We start from the raw sequence: 20,583 nt of genomic DNA, 5'->3' as shown, positions 1-20,583 counted from the left end.
CGGGAAATTCTGTCTCCCGACACTTTGGGAAGAAATATCCATCAACGATCCACGTTCGATTGATCCAAGTTTCCTCCGACTGGTAGGAGGCAAAGTAAAACGCACGCTGGGAATACAGCGATCGACGAGATATAGTAACCGTCGGTTCGATGGACCGATTAGTTACCTCGCGATTAGTTACCATCGACGAAACTGTTGGAATTCGTAGACGCATGCACGACGAGCAGAATTCCCAGCTGTTCCTCGTCGGCTTAGGGATAATCGCGACGACGTGGACGCTAACCGGCCAAGTCACCGCTGGAAAGTTAATTAAGCACGTTCCAATAAACTCTGCCCGACAACACTGACGTCGAACGGAGAGAGAGTCAACCTCCCGGAACAGGGGCGGATTTATCCGACGTCGGATCGATCCGGCCGAGCAAATCGGACACAGAGAGAGAGAGAGAGAGAGAGAAAGAGAACGATCCACAAACAGCGTTTTAGACGCTAGAGGATCAATCCATTTAGAGTGTTTTAGATACACCGTGTCGGAGCCGGAGGAACAAAGTTTGCTCGTGCCTCGAGTTTGCTAAGAGTCTGATATTCGCGAAGCTCGTGATTCTCTTCTCTTTTTTTTCTTTTTTCGTCCTCGACGATGCTCGCGGGGAAACGCCGTAGCGTCTGGTTATGAATACGGAGCTCTCTCCTGGGTTTGAAATGTTTGACTACTCTCGCGCCCGGGTTTCTGATAGTTGCCGGCTGAAATCTGAAGCGTTCGATGTCAGAACGATGTTCCCGGGAGAAAGTTGAGATTCGAAATATATCGAACTCGCCCAGTCGTCGATTTAAGACAGTCAACGAGGCTCGCGACACTCGGGGAGAGAACGTGTCGTTTCCGTCACTTTGGGTGAAGTTACCAATTCAAGGATGTTGATTTTAAAACTCGTTTTGTTTCAATCTTCCAGAACTGAGGTTATCACCTAAATTAATAGTTTCTCGATATATCTTTTTCGATAGAAAATGTCACCTTATCCTTCTAGCTACAAGAAAGAAAAAAATAGAAAATTAAATACTGTCACATTACGTTCCCCTCTGTATTAAACAAATATTTCGAACAAAGTCTCTTCGTATCTCCAGTAACTACGAATCTTCCACGAATAAAAGACTCTTGTGAGACTCCTCTCAATTCACTGTACACCAGCCATAAACAGCAAACTGTCAAAGGACGGATAGCGTAAACATTTTGACTGAACTCGACTCAAGATCGATTTGAAAATCTTGGCCTGTACCCGGCGTGCGACAAATGGGATCGTGGACCGTTGCTGGTGGAACGAAATCTGAGAAAGGAACGCGAATAGGCGACGGATCGTTGAAAATTTTTAATTCAACCGCCGAATGAAAGTTTCATGGGGAGGTGCTTGCGCTCGAAGGAATCCGACTCGATGGCGGCCGGAAACGCGGTTCTCCCCGGTTCTCGCATCGTCGAGCCGGCGTCTCGTTCCATTTAACATTTAGAAAGGAGAGGGATCGATGAATCGAACGGGAACCGATTCGCATTGTTAAGCAGAGCGTCGAATTATAGGCAAATACCCGTTCCCTCGTATCAACGATCCTGAATTATCGTGGAGTAAGAGAGAGGGGGATTCGAGGGCGTGGACCATGCGCGGAGGCCCATTTCTATTTTCTTTTTTCAAGCTCCAGTCTCGACTCATTCTTCTCTTAAATTCAGAGATAAAGCGCTTTGCCGCTCCATTAAGTCGGCGCGCCGCGGCTGAAGAAAAAACCAGCAACCTGCCTCGCGTTACATCCCTCGCTATCGAAACGCTCTCTCTCTCTCTCTCTCTCTCTCTCTCTCTCTCTCTCTCTCTCTCTCTCTCTCTCTCACTCTCTTTCTCTCTTTTTGCCATTTCGTGGAATAATAGAACCCGCGCCGGATAGAAAAAGAAATTTCCTTGATTTTTGTTTAATTTCCTCGCGGAATGGAGTTTTCTGGGAGTTCTTCGAGAGGTGAGTTTACGGGGATGAGTAACGATCGTTCTGTTTCGTCAGATAGCGCCGGGAACGAAGAAGTGGAGAGGATTCGTTCTTTCGGCGAGGAAAGAAAGAGAAATGTTTTTTTTTCTTTTTTTTTTTTCAAGGGAAAACGTTTTTACAAAGAGTCGAGAGTTGTCTCCGCGGACAAGTTAAATTCATCCGACGTGGCCCGGTACCCGCCGCGCTCCAGGGGAATATCATCCCACCGTAATAACGTTTCATTAAAACTCAGCCTAAAGATCAAGGGAAGTACCAGCGGCTTATACATCTCGTAAAGAGTAAATGTATCTTCTGTTCTTCCCTTCTCTCTTTTTTTTTTCCACCCTCTTCGAACTCGCGGGCGGCGACAAACGAGGCTCGTGCGATCTCGATTCCCTCGTCTTTAAATTCCGGCGACAAAGGGCCGCCACGTACGTGGCAACAGATATCGAAATCGTCTGTCGGAATGGTGGATGTTAGGCAGCCGGAGCAACGGAAGCCAGACAATACGGCAGAGGGACACGAGGATGTTAGGTGGCTGGCTTCGATAGGCCGACCCATTAAGGTATTGAGACCTTATCTGAATGAAGACGGTGATATCGCGCCGAACGCCGCCATTTCGAGTTCCATCTCGGTGTGCTCGGGTCTCCGATCGACAATCGCGAACGGCGACGAACGTCATCAACCGGGCGACAAAGCGCCGATTCTCCTCGACCCTTCGACGTCGATTCCGCGAGTTCTCTCGCTCGCCGAGACGACAGGCCCCTGTTGTCCCTGCGACTCGCCCGGGTAAAGTGGGCTGCCTTGAAAATGTCAAGGAAACGTCTCTACCGTCGACGTGTGACAGGGTGCACGCATACACAGAGAGAGAGAGAGAGAGAGAAGAGATCCTTTGACGAAGTGGGTCATGCGTTTGTTCGATGTGTTTCGATTGTTCTCTAAGCGGAAGACGATTTCAGAATTCGTACGAGGCGAGGATCTCTGGATCGGAATCTAGGTCGGGATTCTCGAGTGATTCTTCGCCTTTCATTCTTGGAGAACGGGGATGCACTCCTGACCCAGTTGCTCGATTTTTGTTGATACCTCCACACCGACACGCGAAATTTGCACATGTTCATTTTCGTCTCTCTGCGCGAGGGGGATATTTAATTTCATTTTTCGGAAATATTGCATTGAAATGAAAGCGCGATTTTTTTTATTTTATAGTTACTCGAAGTTTCTCTGTCGATAACAATGTTCGTTTTATTTTAATTATTGTGGAATATATTCTATAATATACCGGATATGTATAATCTAGGATTGGAAATTAAGATGACGATCTTCGAAACTTGATTATACCGAAAAACGTCGTTCTGTTTCTAGGATAACTTACGGAGAAACTTAATGCAGAGGATACGTGAAGATCAATTTCATTTGATCGACAACTTTTGCATTATTAAACCCAGAAATTTGTCGACATTAATACTTTCGTTTATGGGAAATATTAGAATGCATCGATTCTGTTTGAGAAGACTGGCAACGTCCCCTTTGAAACTCATTTGACTTTCATCCGTAACTTAAAACTTTCTCGATTTGATTAATAATAAGTTTCAATAACATTCCACTTTCGCTTCTCCGGGGGTTAATTCACCCCGCGTCACGTGCAGAAATAAAACGTCAACGTGTTAACGAGTTTCAAGAGCTTCCCTATCGCGACGATCACCGCTCGACGCGTCAACGATCGCGTTTTCACGAGTGAAGAGGAATTCCGGCGACTTCCCCTCCGGTGGTGACGATTTATTCCATATCCGGATCGGTGTCAAAGAGGAGGCTAATCTGTACTCGGTGGGAAACGGTTTCGTGTGTGTGTTTCGACGTGCGCGACGACTTTGCGGCGAGAGGAAAAGCGCGGGAAAAGGAAGGAGGAACGATACGGAACGAGTAACGAGGGGGAGAGATACTATTTCGCCGAGGGACGTTGCCGTGTACCGGCAGCCCCGCGAGAAATGATTCGCAACGCCTTTGAGCCACCGACAGACGGATCGAGCCACCCCCGATTAATTTCGCCCGAGGCAGAAAGAGAGAAAGAGAGAGAGAGAGAGAGAGAGAGAGAGAGAGAGGAAGGGTGGATTTTTCGAAAGAAAGCCGCGCCAGAGCAAACGAGCTCTCGACCGTGTTCTCGCATTCTTCTTTTTTTTTTCTTTTTTTTTTCTTTCAACCCTTTCTCCTTGCACCATCGTTCTTCCACCTCCGCCTCTCTCCTCGTTATTCCCGTAACTGTAAAATTTCGTTCGCACCCCCTCGTAATGGATTCCATGGCACAGTCTCGAGACTGATAACCGCGTGAGAGAATGGACGTAAATTTACGAGCATACGTATCTTAGCCGTGTTACGCGAAACGTTTGTTTCGAAATTTCATCAAACGCTGCGGCAAGAGACGATTATCATGATTATATTGGTGAAATTTGAAACCGATCCGGGAAGTGTACGTAGATTTTTGTAAAATATTTATTGCGATCATTTAGTAGAAAATTGGCAGAAATTGCGTTGACGATTGTTGAGACTTTATTGATATAATGGATGAACAAATTGATCGCGAAATATACACTTTTGTGGTTCTATAAACATTCTCAATACCTTTTGTATTCCATGTGTATTCTAATACTAACTTTACTCTATTAATTCTAATAATTCTGTACATATTTCCAATAATACTCGATGGAATTATCTTTAGCTGATCCATACTCATGAAATGAAATTACGTGTTAACATAGTAAATATATGTTTTTGTACTATATCTTGTATTAGTCTTGTACTTGTATCATGTAACTATTATATACATTTTCAGATTGCTTTTATCAATTCCTTTACTAATATAATCATAATAATTTCTCGTTATATCATTGATAAATGGTCCAAATATTTCATATATAATTAACATAATATGTATATATATATATATACTAAATATAATAAACATAATGCAAACGACTGTACGTATAATAAGACACCGCAATCATTTCGAGAAAAATTTCTAGCTGTAATGAGCCGAATCAACAAATTGGTAGCCACAACTGCTTCTCAATCTCGATCTTAGCTTATGGCAGGGTCATTTCGACACACGATTTCCACAAGATTCTTTTAACAGCAGAAAACATAAACTAGATCGATCCAATCCTCGCGTTGTCAATCCAAGATCGATTTACACATTGAAATTTCTACCAAGAAATGATAATTGACAAGGGCATCGTCGTTGTAAGAACGGGCAAATCGTCGGAGTGTATATTCATGACCCACTGGCGAGAATCAACGAATCGGACGGTTGAATCGGGGCTCGATTTCCCCGGCTAATTGGCCGGAGGAGCGCTTTTAAAACGGAACGAGCGGGATTCGCGTACGTTTGGCGCGGAGAACTACGCTGCAGTGGCCTGCTGCGGATCATTAAATTTGTTTCTTGCTCGCTGTGCAGCGGCGGAATAAACCGTTCCAACAGAGGGATCAGCCAGGATGTTACGGTACCGTGTTACGTTTCGGTAACACGCAATTACCTGCCTTTCCCCAATTTTTTTCCTCCCCCTCCTTTTCTCTTTACTTAACCTTCTTTCCAAATTCCCCTCGCCACTCTCCGCAAGATTCTCTGTAAACGAATTCGTTTCCTCTCTGCGCGCTGGGAGAAGAAAGAAAAAAAAAAACAAAACTGAAATCTGCGTCACTTTGTCGCTCTTTCAACACTTTATACCCGAAATTAAATCACCCGTTATTAAATTCTCGCGTCTTCCTTTTAATTAAATTTTTGCGTGATATATTTTTTGGCATATGGCAGGCGTAAGGAAAGGAAATATAAATTTAATGTTTCACGTTCGACGTTAATATACCGTAGGTATTGATAAATTAATAAAACCATTATGGAAGGTTTCACAGACCGCGATAGTGTTCTGACCGAAAATTAAATTCAATCCGTTTATATATTAATGATTTCCGCTTTATATATTAATAATCTCGCTTTATATATTAAGAATTTCAAGAATAACTGAACAATAGCAGGTGCAGATGTGATATAAAAGGAGGAGAAATGGGAATGAACGAAAATTAGGAAACCGTTTCGTAACAATAAAACACTAATCCTAAATTACCGTGGTAATAACAAGTACTCAAATAATAATATTAATAGACAAATATTATAATATAATATATAATATTAATAAACAAATAGTAATATTAATTTAAACTAGACTAGTCTTGATAAAACAGAATGGAAGATGGAAGAGGATCAGAAAAAATGTTCAAATTACTTATGACTTTTTAACTAAATCTTTCTGTCATTGGATAATTTCTGACACATTGTGAATATCGGATAGAGGAAAACTAATTTTATAATAATTTAATGAATTAAATTCAGAATGATACGTACAAATATCGATAGACATCATTTTATCGAACAGTTCGAACAAATCGGACAACGAGAACCTCACCACGACGTTGTAAGATTTTTAGAACTGTATTTTACTGCCATCTATGATCGTCGAACGAATAACTCGTCTTTGAACGGATTATGTTCGTTGACCGATCACTCACTGTACGTGTATTTTCATGAGAAATTGCTACAAAATTGAAATATTAAGCGATTGTATCGCGATTGAAGAAATACTTTGTACGAAGTGTTACTGTCAGAATAGAAACACAGAAGGCAGTAATTTCGGTGAAATCGTGCGGGCGGAAAATCCAGGAAAAACTTGTGCGTGTCACGAGTGGAAAGTGCTCTGGAAAAAGTGGCAAAAGAGCTCTCTCTCTCTCTCTCTCTCTCTCTCGTGTGTTTACGAGTGTAAGCCACACCCAGAAGTTCGGCCTGGAAATGCGCGACGACGAAATTGCACGCGAAAATTTACGACGCCGTCTCGTCCCCGCGACGTTTGCCAATTTGACGAAGCCAGACCGACGACTCTCCCTTTAGAGTGCTTTCTTTTTGTCGGCAGACACGCATGTAGATCGTTTCGATACTCGACGCACGTCCCACGACGATCGTTTCCGACGATCGTCCCCGACGTGACGATCCCACCACGACACATCACCGCGTTCTTCATTTTTCAGTCGTGTTTCTATTTCGCACGCGCGAGTGAATCGCTCTTAGCCAGCATTAAAATCGAAAACGAAAAACAACGAACGGAGTTGAAGCTGTTGTATGAAGAAATGATGAATTTGATACTAAACAAATCTCAATGTCTCAGTTTCAATGATTTAATTGGCTGTCGCGATTCACTGTTGACGCGAGAATGTTTTACGCTATAAATTCTCAAGATCTTTGGCGTACAATTGTAGAAAATCATTGTTGTTTGACAACCACAATTATTGGCCTGTAATGGATCGTTTCAGACTTTAATCATTAGAGAGAAGACATGATCTGGCCATTTTGTTTAAAATTCTCAATGTTCTAGTTCAGTTAATTTCAACATACGATCACAATATCCTTTCTATTTTTCCGTCTTTCTCGTCTGAGTTTGACTGATCCCATTACAAGCTTGTACCTGTCGGCAGATCACATTTTCCAATTCGGCGGTCGATTTAAAAAATGATCAATTTCTTCGCTCTAATACTGTATAAATCTAATTATTCAAGTCACTCTCTCAGGGACCATTTTTCTTTTTCTTAGCTATATCTACGATTGTTGCACAAAGAATTATTGTATACCATATCGCGTAAGCATATCGGCGTTAAAAATAATGCTCGAAGCCCATCGAAAAGGTATTCGAATATTAATAAGAGTCGCTGTACGTACACACGCTCGGTGGCTGTCGACTTTGATCGACGATCGTGCCGACGAGGTTAACGCGATTTGAATTGGCGAGCGAGCACTCGCGTCGATTAAAATTAATGAGTCGGCCATAGCCGTGAGACCGGGGCTGCTTCATTTTACCAAGCGAGGCCCCGGTGTTAAAGGAAAACATCTCTCGAGCCTCTCTCTCTCCCTCTCTCGCTCTCAAGCCCTAAAGATAGCGTGTGTGCGCGGGCGCGCCGGTGCACGCCTTTGGACTATTTTAAAAATGAAAGGGGCCTTTCTCTCTTAAGCCCGCTTCTTTCAAGAATCGCTCGTAGCTTCGTCGCGTTTCCTCGCGAAACTGTGTCGAGACACGGCCCTACCCTCTCGCTGGGGAACAACCTCTGCGTATAACCTCTGCGTATAACCTCTGCCCTTAACGAGCCCAGAAACCATTTCCACCATCGCGATTAACCAATATTCGAGCGTTGGATACGTCACCCTTTCGCTCTCTCTCTCTCTCTCTCTCGTTGGAAATAATCCTTTGCGATAACCACGTTGCACAAGAAACTTTCCAAAGTTTAGATTAGAGGGTGAAATATCTGCGTTCTGATGGTGCAAAAAATGTCAAAAGTACCATTTATGCTTTTCTTTTAATCCATCTCTGACACTTACTTACTGCGAATTTATTAACACACGTGCTCCAGTGTTCCAGTTCAACTAATTACGAGTGTATTACCGTCGTCAGTGATATAATAATTACATGATACCTTAGATTTTGTAATATTTTATAATATTTTATAATACTTTTTAAATTTGATTGTGGATCAGTCCGTTGATCAACGGAGTAGACATTAAGTATTGTTGCGAGTTGTTTGTGCTTAGTGTAAATTTATGGTTATTTGTATATTCAATACACAGTATAATTTGCATTCTTTTTAATTTTAAAATCTTCGTGACACAATGTAATTTCTAATTTTCTTTTTCTTCACTGAGCTTTGAAAATGATTTCTTCTATTAGAAACATCCATCACACTTTATTATGAAACACGTCTCACACGAGAGTATCTCGCGCTTCGCTTGCTCTCTATCTCGAAGTAATACCGCACAACTGACAAGACCCGTAACCGAAGAGATTAAGGTGAAATTTCCTGTAAGCGTCAGAAGCACGCATTTATACCAGAGAAGCATTATTTCTATTTTTCTATATATGATCTTCAACTGTTGCATTCACATCAGGCGAACACCTCGTCCTGTCAAAAGAATTCCGACGTACACATACGTGTATCAAGCCCACCATTATCTGACGCTTAATTCTTTCCAAAGGGAAAATTTTTCCGATTAAAAAACGGAAAGGAATTTGAAAAATATCTTATTTAGTGCAGAGAAATTACAGTAGCTCGAACTAATTATTTTCAATGATTTCTCGTAAAGCTTGCTGGGATAAAGTGATCCTGAGCGTAACAGAGTAAACATGAGAACATCTTTAGAAAAGAATGTAAAAATATTTTAAACTTAGAATATCAGAAGAATGTAATGAACTGATATTCTAGAAAGAAAAAAAAAATTCAATTTTACGTATGACGATGCTCGAAATTTTATGTAAATTTTGACCAGGACAATAATGACAAGCTCCTGACTGTAACAAAATAAAAATAAAAAAAAAAAAAAGACACCCACATACAAAAAATTTTGTTAATTCGAATCGATATAATTACTCTTATAATATATAATTACTCGGAAGAAATATGCAAAATATAGAACATAGTATAAATTTGTCCAAAAATAATGCTCAGGTATAATATTTTTTTAAATTAGAGAGATCCTGGATCTATCCCCAGATAGAAAATTCCACTTTTACCTCGCAAACAGAGAATCGCGACGTTTCACCGGATCGAAGGATCTTCAGTCTCGCGACCAAGTTTCGTTCGAGGATTTCGTAGCCGGGCACTGAAAATAGACAGCGGACAGCGGAAAAGAGGCGCGTCTTTCATTTTTAAAACAGCGAAACGGCTCGGCGACGCGTCGAGAGCTTTCCAGACTTTAAGAAAGAACGGGCCGAAACACACGAAACGCAGTTGTAGGAAAGACCCCTTTAACACGCAATCTGCTTATCCCGGGCTTTTAAAGGGAAACAACCGGACGCGTGTTTTTCGTGGACCAATTTTCATCCCCGTGGCTCGGGCTCGACCGTCTTTCGTACTCGGTTGACACCGATTCTCCCATCTTGATATCCAGCTGAAAAAAACTGTTCAGACACGTAGCTCGAAAACCCGTGCCGCTCTTTGTCTTATCAGCGGCTCCGAATTATTGTAAATGTGTGAAGCCTGTCATTTCTTACGAGCGTTCTGGAAATTACGAATCGAAATAGTTTCAAGTCTGCGTGCATTGTGCAAGATATTCATAATTATCTGTTAGACTATTCTTTGTAAAGAGAAAAGAAAAAGAACACGTTTCAAGTAGAACTTACTTCGTTTCGAAGAGAAAATCTTACGGTGGTCAGAAATCTTGATTTTGGACACGCTTCAAGGTGATCTATGTATTTTTCTTCGGATGGACTTTGATGAATTCATCGATCTATCATGTGTTACGGTATTTCTCGATTATTCAAGATCGTTTACTGCCTTTCATCAAATTATCTGCGTACTAAAATATTAGTCTTAATAATTTTATATTCTATATGGTGATCTCGACTGATTTATATCATCTCTATAGTTGTACCCTCTGCAATGTTTCAGAGTGATGAAAAGACATACATACATAGTTTCATTTTAAAAGGGAAAGATCTTGAAACCTCGGAAAGATGTGACAATACCATAAAATATATCTATAACGAATAACTGGTTGGGACGTTTCAAATCAGACACTCTGTACATATAATCGAAATAGTTGTGAGAACCGAAATAATGTCGTAACTGTTATAGATATAGTAGTTCTGACCTGTATCGGTTACGGTTCCGAGTCGTTACAATCAATACCACATCCGTTCTGCGTCGATTCTTATTTTTCAATTCTGCAATTCGGTTTTATATTCCGGTTATGGCTCTACGGTTCTAATATTTCCCCGTATCGGTTTTATTTTGATTCTTTCTGAAACTCTTCTCGTATATCGTATATTCCGATATAACTGCTACAACGATGATTACGACAGTAGTTTTCAATATCGACTTCTGAATACAAATTTTGGATATGTAAAAATCGTGCCCGTGGCCCGGATTCATGCAGAAGATACATATTTCTTATCCTTTGTCCCTTTTATTTCGCTTCTACGTAATGTACGATGCAACGAAGAAGTTACATGGTGAAAGTACAGTTCAGAATTTAGAACGTGTGCCAATTGATGTATAATTCATGAAATCACGTGTATCGTACAAACTGATGGCGAATGAAGACGTGTAGTACATTGGTATCAACTGATTAACGATTATAACACAGCGATCGAAAGTATTCTGTCCTTCTGGGATTCTGAATTTATGAAACGAGAATCAAAAACCGGTTCCTTTCTCAAACGAAATGAAATCGACGTGTATAATAAATCCGTACGACGGGTGGGCGGTGAGAGGTTGGAGGAGGTGCGAGAGCGGAACGAAAATATGGGCAAAAATATCACGAGAAACAGACGCCAGCCTGGAGAAAGAGCGTGCAGTAGTCGGTTGTCGCGCGACTCGAAGGCTCATTTGCATTGCGTGACAGGGCTGTTTTCCGCGACGGCAACCCTTTTACGTGTTATAAAGCCGGCATGCGTTGCATGTCGTTATTCCTTGACTTTCGCCCCCTCGACAGACCGGCTGGCTGATTTTTATTTTTCCACCGACCCCCTTTATGCGAGCCGAGTTCGCTCTTTCTCCTCCGTCCATCTCCCCTTGGAGCGCTCTCTCCGCTTCTTGCCCTCCTCTTTTTCTTCCTTCCTTCTTTTTTTCTCTCCCCCTCCCCTCCTTTTTCTTCCTTTTTTTTCCTTTTCTTCTTTTTTTGCCTTCCATTTTAACGATTAACGTCGAGCAGACTCGACGTCGTTATTGATTAAGCGAGCACGTGAAAGCGCACCGACATCTTGCATGCCGGAATTTCTCCCCTTTTTTTTTTTCTTCCCACCGTCCACCCACTCTTTTCCTTTGCCTTATCGGCGAAACTTTATTACACCGCCGCGCACACCGTCTTTCTTCCTACTCCTCTCTCTCTTTCTCTCGATATTTTTTTCGAAATTGTTTACAGAGACGGCTGAAGCGCACACGAGGCGCGAACAGAACACTGGAGATCGTTTATTTTAATTTTTACTTCGCATCGAGATTGTCACCCTTAGAACGTATCCGAGTTCACCCGTGAGGCGTTTTCATGAAAGTTGTCGTTGACGTGCATCTTTCTCTTTCTTTCTTTCATATCTTTTCAGCTGTTTATGAATAGTCTTCTTCTTCGTGTTGTGCTCTTTGTACAGTATACTCGTCATATCGATCATCTATAATCTAGTTTCACTTGCTTAAAAAATCGTCAGACATCTTATCTTAAATTAATTTCACGACCGTTTTTTTTTTTTTTTAATACGCAATAATCAAATTGTACAGCGTGAATATAAAAAAGATGTGCATGGTACGGAAATAATTCGTTAAAACGTAACAATGTCATGTTACGTACCGAGTTCATGTACACGTATTGGGAGTCTCACCATGAGTGCACAATTAAGTTTTACATTCACATCTTTGGGAAGATAAATAAAAAAATACGATCTAGAAAATTGTTTTAGTTGTAGCATTACACCTGTACCACATGTACATTCGAAATGACCGTAGAAATCATTTCAATGTAAAAAGTCTTCATAATATTCGAAAAAAAAGAAAAAAAAACGTAAATTGAACATTTGTAAATCGCTGAAAGAGAATACAAGAACATTCAAACATCCTGGTACTTATTTTCTTCTCCAACGAATCTCTATTTTCGAATATCTTAATATTGAAATATTATATTAGCAACTAGAATACCATCTCTTGCTAGTAGACATTGAATTCTGGTAATATATTCGTATATTGAAATATATAGAACATTAATTAATATTAAAAAATATATTCCAAAAATAGTATATATTTAATATAATAGTATATTCGTATATTAAAATATAGAGAACATTAATTAATATTAAAAAATATGTTCCAAAAGTAGTATATATTTATATAAAAATTGTATATTCGTATATTAAAATATATAGAACATTAATTAATATTAAAAAATATATTCCAAAAATAGTATATATTTATATAATAATAGTATATTCGTATATTAAAATATATAGAACAATAATTAATATTAAAAAATATATTGCAAAAATAGTGGTTCTATAAATAAGAGAGAAGACTCGCACATGAAATTATAAGAAAATTGATCTTCCTCTTTTCGACATGTTTACAATGTGTCAAAAGTAATTTAATGGCACAAAAGTTTCCCAAAGAAATGTCATGGTTAACTCCAAGGATGTTAAGAATTGTCTCGACTTGTACTGTTGAAAATTAAAGGGAGAATGGTCGGGACGATCGATAAAGAAACGCGATAGCTTGTCGCTAGATAGGTGAAAGATGAAAGTGCATCTAGTAGAATCTCCGCGGTTCTGTTCTCTGTGGATAGCCAGAAGGATGTCACTTACAACCTCGACAGGATGGATTCCTTATTAATGATCGGCTAATTGAGTTTCTTGGATGGATAACATGGCTCGCCTCTCGCGAAGCGACAGCTAAGAAAGAAGAACCGGGATAGATCGCAAGAAGCATGATTGGAAGAGAAAAGAGAAACAAGAATTGCTGAGATGTGAAATTGCATTAGAGACATTAACAGATTCACAGCTTTACAGTTGTCGATCATCTACCAAGAATGGGACAAGTTTCACAAAATTCGAGATAAAATGAAGTCGAATTCTTTGAGCAGGTTTTAGATTTTTTTTTTTTTAGAAAAATGTGGAGGTTACTTTGAATTTGAAAATAATTTCTAAGCGTTGCAATTGTGCAGTATTCTCCAACCTTTTGTTATTTTGATCAATTTGAAAAATCTGGCGCTAGATGAATTGTAAATTACAAACATGTACATCTTCAAAATTCAAACACAAGGTTTCTTCAATTTGATTTCGTAGTGTAATGCAATGTGTTTTCTATTATCATCAAAAATTGTAAAATTCTGCCAAGACATGTGTCGTTCGCGATGCAAGAGAAATTGAAAAGAGAAAGAATACAAAGAATAAAAGGAGTAGAAAATAAGGAATAAAAGTATAGTAGGAGGCAAGGAGACGAAGGGAAAAGAGGATGAAGGATGAGAGATACAAGGATTAAGAGATGTAAATGTACGAAATGTGTTGTACGACGTCAACGACAAGCCGTAATACGTAATGACAAATGAGAAGAGAGCGAAGAGAAACGAGATACGCCCTCGGTAGATGAATAGGGAGCCAGCCAAGGCGGACATAACGAAGAACAGGCAGGAATCCATCTTGCAATTACGATTCCCACTGGCCCTTCCATCTCTGCCGACAGGGAGAAAGCCCTTTCATCGAAGCGAATGCATTTGATATCAGGAACGATTGTTCTCGCGGATTGGCCATCTCTATTCCCCATATCCAAGATGATCCTTATACACTCGGTTTCCACCGCCTGAACGACGATGTCAATTTATAATGGCGATATAATTGGATTTGATGCGTGCCATGGGAGCCCCCGGATCAACGGATGATGATGCTAATTATCACGTGTCTCCCGTCACAAATGATACACAACCAACCAACAAACCAACAACTCGATTTTGCTATACAATTCGAACCAGATAGCAACGTCGATAGAATATATATTTCTTACTCTCGTGGCAGTCCTAATTAATCTGACTCCTTGAAAACAGCACTATAATTTGACAAACTTCAAAGGAAACAGTCAAGATTCCTTTGGAAAGTGTTTTCACCTAAAATTCTTCTTTACTCCTCCAGTGGACCAGTAAACAAATTATTAATTATTACGTGCACTATTTGAAAATTTATATGATTCTCTGATATCTCCTCGTGTTTCTGATGACGCAGGGGAAATTTTATTTTCATTTGTCTATTTGATATGATAATAAATAATTTAGTCCAATCTGTTGGACTAAAATTGAAAGTTCACTTGAGGATTAATAAAGAAAATTGTTCTGTTATTAGCTATATTTGTGCAAAGTTTCAAATCTCCTTGAATTTTTCTCCCTCTTATCCTCCATACAAAATGTATTGCGATGAATTTTTTGTAAAAAGAATTTATAAAGTCAGTTTCTGATCTAACCAATTAAATAGAAGTGAATAATCGATGAAAAGTGACAAAATAAGATTGTACGAACGTTTAGTTAATTGCCAATGAAATTTCATTTAAAGGAACAAAATCATCTTGAGAACGAGTTGTTATTCTTTCTGAGCCGGGGTCAGTTCCATCTGTCTGGCGTGGCTCCGTACGTTCCCCCTTTCAGAAAATGAAGTTAAGATCTTGCGATACTCGGAGCACTCCGGAGAATTTTTCATGATAAATTGAGCTCCGATCTTACATTCGCAAGGTGGTAACTGAAGATCCGAGCCACTTTGTAACCTCTTTCTCGAGCTTTTGTATTTTTGGCGCTTGTTCCTGGCGCCACGTCGTCCGCGACAGATACTCGCAGTGAAAGATTTATTTCTCTCCCTTCGTTCCACTCTTATTCTCTCCTTTTTTAACCTGAAACGTTCGAGTCATTGTCCGACGTGCCACGTGATCCGGTCACCAGTCTCGATTTCTCGCCGGTTGTCTTCCTGGTTTTTCGTCCCTGCTCTCTCGGAGTTTCTTTTAATTCTTCGTTCTACTTTTGGTCTGGATTCTCTTGGCCCCTCTCGGAGCACACAGTCCGAGGCAGTTTCTTCACGTCTCCTCCCGATACTGCTTTTTTAATTCTCGCCACCCTCCTCGCCGGTTTTTCCTGCCTTATCGTATCATCATTTATCCTCTGTCCTCCGACTTCATAAATCTTCCCCGACTCGCTCGTTCGCGAGTAAATTCTAAACGTCGACCGACCAACGTGAATAACCGGTGCCAGTGTCGATTCTACAGTTTGATTGGCGAGCCGTGAGAGGGTGGGTTCACCACCCTCCCGAGGAATATCATTAGCCGACGCCGGATCGAGAGAATGCTATTTTCCCCGACGAAAGGAGTAAAACGATTGCCAGTAGGCGTGAAACGCCTGGTGGATACCCCTGGTTCATCCTTGAACAGTGAAACTTGGCGCCGTCTGGCAGCGCGTGTCATTGTTTCAAACGTCGGTTGATTATTCGTTCTCTCTCCTTCCTAATTCAGATTCGCTGCAAAACGAGCCACGAAAACGCGATTTCCACTTTCGGACAACGGTGGAACTGGCACGAAACGCTCGCGAAACGAATGTCTCTTGACAATTAGATGTCTCGCTTAACAATACTCGGAGAAATCATGTCGTTCCATTTGGTGGAATGAAAAACTCGGACAACGAGAAAATTTTTTCTAAATGAAGTCAGTCAAACTGACGAGATTTAAGAGGAAAATGATAGAAATTTAGAATTGATAAAGAAATGTGTAAAGAAATAAATAAAAGACGCGTAAATAATAATTCTGAAATGCATAGCACACCCGACGAGTAAAGATTTTTCGCAAGTATAGCCAACGACGAGTGAGATTTAAGGATTGTGTTAATGCAACATTTCAATCGCAACTCTTTTTCATCAATTTATCTCACTAACAGACTGCGAGTTTCTACGTGTTTGTGAGAAATTGAAAACTGCAAAAATATCCAGACCATCATATGTACAACGGATAAAACAATTTTCTATTTAGATTTTCCAATTTTTTTTCTTTTTTTTTTTTATGAATTTCGAAATACACACGTGGAAACTGACGGTCTAATTATCAAATTTTATTTTTCAATCGAGACTCTGAAAATTTTTTCGTAATTACATCTTCCACGTACATTTTACATTCGTTTTTAGTAAACTGCGTATAAATTCATATTTTTTGAGAGTCTAATTAAAAATGTAGAAGCTTGGTAAAAAAATTTCCGTAACAAATATTATACAGTAAAGCGCAGCAATTTTTGCGTCCAAAGGGATTTGCTAACTACCAAGTTCCAAGAAATTGCAGTATTTATAATATTTTACATCCACGAACTTTCAAAGAAGTTCACGTCCACTCTAAAGTTCAGGTGTGTATCTACCAGATTTCGTTTCGCTCGGCGATCCATCTTTCCACTCGAAAGTGTGATTCAAACAAAACGACATAGATATTTTCCAAATAGATGCAGAGAAATTCATCTCACAAAGTGATTCGATTGAAAGCAGAAAGAGATAAAAAAAAAAAAATTAATGGAAATAAACAAAAATAAATAGGACACGTTTACACGTTTATTGATCGCTTTCGGTCGAAGGGCCGAAAGAACTTCTCCCATGCTCGATAAAATAATATTCGGATATTCCTGCGAGTTTTATTGCTGCTGTCTCATTTATTTATAATTGTCGTTGAACGTTATAATTGAGGTCACGCGGCGGTATCGAAATTGGTGAGCTCGGAGAGGCAATCGGGCTAATTATTGCGATATATACTTTTTGTCAATAAAGAGGGGCGGTTGGGAGAATAGTTTGAAAGGTATTCGGAGAGAAGAGAGGAGCGACGAAATTCGCGGTCGGATCGCATACTCGATAATTAAGCCGCAACACGCTACAATTAGTGTTGGCCAATGTGTAAAACGAGTTATCGCCGTGGACTTGGTCCCGGCCGCGTATAGATCATTATTTCCCCGGTGGGTGGCCGAATTCAATTACGTTCGACGAGTCGAACGAGCTCCAACGATTTTTCCCGCCCGCGTTTCCAACGCGACGATGAAAGGAAACAGGAAACAACTATTCGAATCCGAGCTTCCGAATTATTAACCTCGAAACAAGTTGCGAATGCTCTTCCGTTCGGCGCTGAATGATGAGAGCGAGTCCTGAAGGATTGTCGAAAGACCGAGCGCGAAAAAAATGAAACGCTCTTTTCGTCCCTGGATTTCGAAACTGAGTTTGATACCGAGCAGACGGCTCGCGACGAGAGAAGATAATAAAGATACACCTGAAATTCAGCAAATTGTTCAGAAACTTGTCACTGCCAAGCGTTAGCGAGATTCACGCGTGTCATTCTCGACAGTTTTTGCAGGTATAGCCAACTTGCATGATGACATCGCCGTCCTCGTTCGAAGTGTTTCGCCGAATAAATTATCGTTTCGAGCGAGGACTTTGCTTCGCTGACGTTTCGTCGAGACACACTTTGAAATTCTTTTCCATTCCGAAAATCCGAGGATCAGGCGATACGTGCGATACGTCGGAAAAAAAAAGTACACGCAAAAAGAAAGAATCGAACGGGGGAAAAAAAAATATTACCCTCGGAGAGAAAACAAGGATCGAAAAAAGTGGGAATATGTCCCCTGTATATGTATATGTATGTATATATAGAACAGAGTAGCAGAGGACTCGCGTTAGAAATCCGTGTGCTCGCGACAGATACCAGGACGAATCGATATGGATCGATATCGCTCGAATGGCGTGTGCAGCAGGACAGGGAAATTCCCGGTGCATCGATAATTTCAAGAACCAGAGGGCCTCTGCTCGCTCGCGGAAAGTTATTCGAAAGGGTGCACGGAGGAGAAGGGTGTAGGTGGGGGGGGTGGTAGATGGCTGGCTGGCTCTCTCCTTTCGACTGGAATTTAATTTCATTGAAAATCCGACGTCGATGCTTCGACGAAATGAACGGACGAACGAACGAACGAACGAACGAACGAACGAACGAACCAGCGAACCTTCTATCGTAACAGGACGAGGAGGAGAGGGACACGACGTGGTGACGTCGTGGGGCTCGCAGACGCGTTCGTTGCTACTCTGGTCGGACCACGTGGCGCACAGCAGCGTCAGAGAGCACCACGATAGCGGCCGGCAGCCTGCTTCTCCGAAAAATATCGGCCAAAAATCCGGCTCTGGCCTCGGTCTCGCCTCCGCCGGAAATTAAAGATTCAACGAGCCGAGGGTAAATTCGGCGACGGTGAACAAGAAGGCGAAATAAAGGGGAAAAGAGAAGCCCTTGGGGGGGAAGGGGGAGGGAGGAAGGGAGAGACGGTTGGAGCGGGTTGGAAGAAGCAGAGAGGAGGAAAGAGGGAAAATGATACGACGAGGGGTTGAAAATGGAAATCGATGCGCACGGAGGAAGAGAGGAGGGAAGAGAACCGGCGGAGAACGGCGGAGCGCGAGTTACATTTGGCGTCGTTAAGTCGATATCGAGAGGGAGATCCCCGAAGAAAACGTTTTAGGAAGGACGCTGTTCTCTACCCTCGGGGGGGAATGGAAAAACTTTAAGGGCGTGCTCGGGCGCGCGTGAAACACGCCCCTTTTGAGTTAATGCGACCGTGACCTTGGAACCGAGTTAATTATTCGCCTGGCTCTCCTCTCGAAGTCAGAGCGAATTAAAACCGCATTAAAAGCGCTCCCTTTCACCGCGAGATCACCGCTCCCTTTCTCTCTCTCTCTCTCTCTCTCTCTATCTCCTTCTACCGTTGATCTTTCGCTCTTACTTCGTTTTTATTTCTCGTCTCGGATATTTATATCGCGGGCTGAATCAGGCCACGGTAACAATTTCGATTAGAGGGGTGAATACGTATATATTGTGCATGTTTTAGTTACACGAATTTTTACATCGTTATACATCGTTTAGTCTTTAGTTATACAGCTTTTAATCCAGAGAATCCTTGAACGTCGGACGGTTTTTAGCGTGAAAGGCATTTTAACGAAGCCTGTGAATGTGTGCAACAAATTTTGCAATTGCATCAGGTTCGTGGTTGTTCCATTTGCGTTAACTGTTCGAACACAATTGTACGAACTTCAGTGTTGAAACGTATATACTACTTGTCCTGCTCGCGTGCATTGAAAATTGAACTTTTAGCACAGTTTGTCACATTTGCACTCGTGTTTCAAGCGTTCGAACGGCAATTGAAACAATTCTCGATATTCCCGCGTGTATTGCGAACGCTCTTCGTCTCGTTCGGGCGAAAGTCAGCACGACCGAAGGAAAAGAATCGGAGAATGACGAGAGAGTGGCAGCGGCGGCGAGGTTGACAAACTAGTTTGTTCGAGGTAATAAACTGCAAGCCCGCTGTGTGTGTGTGTGTGTGTGTGTGTTTTATAAGCGCGAGGAAGAGGCTCGCCCGTTGCCGCGGACAAAGGAATCTTGTTATTGTTAATTTAGTATAATTTCGCTGGGCGGAGGGGCCGTGCCGCGGCTTAAACGCAACGACGGAAAAAATTAGCACTTGTTATCTGAAATAGTTGGCGCGCCGCGGCGGACGACGTTGGCCCTGGCGTACAATGGGGACAAAGGACAGCGAGAATTTTCAGGGCTCAACGATATTACGCGGCCGTGATTTAATTTCTGATTACAAGGGAAATCCTGCGTTCCCAGGGCCAATGTGTTATCCGTTCCACTTAATTAAATCATCAGGATAACGGCCCTCGACAGTCACATTCCGCCGCGTGACTCGTAATTTACACGATTTATGCAAAAATTGTTACAACGAGAATTACGATTGCACGCGTAAGTTACGATCAAGGGTGCGAACTCTGTCGCATTACGATTCCGCACTTTTCAACGTGTGATCGTGAATCGATCGATTATCTAGATCGGCTGCATCGTTGCGAGTTAGCGGGTATTAACCGATGCCAAACTAATTATCCTCAGAATACGATTACGTTATGTTTTGCTTCTCAAAGGTTTAATTCTCATGAATTTGAATTTTCAATTCGGAAAGGAAAAATAGAAAGAGACTCAGAGCTCTATATTTCATTCTCACGGTATCAGATTATTACG

General features: G+C 41.3%; 1 protein-coding gene across 1 annotated transcript in view; it reads left to right on the top strand.

The window, feature by feature from the left end:
- LOC122530001 overlaps positions 1-20,583 on the top strand; it is a 77,974-nt gene that overhangs the window by 55,809 nt on the left and 1,582 nt on the right. The window lies entirely within an intron of this gene.

The sequence above is a fragment of the Frieseomelitta varia genome, unplaced genomic scaffold (assembly GCF_011392965.1).
Source record: "Frieseomelitta varia isolate USP_RPSP 00005682 unplaced genomic scaffold, Fvar_1.2 scaffold_32, whole genome shotgun sequence".
Classification (NCBI taxonomy): domain Eukaryota; kingdom Metazoa; phylum Arthropoda; class Insecta; order Hymenoptera; family Apidae; genus Frieseomelitta; species Frieseomelitta varia.
The sequence above is the reverse complement of the archived record's forward strand: the minus strand, read 5'-3'. Positions and strand labels throughout refer to the sequence as shown.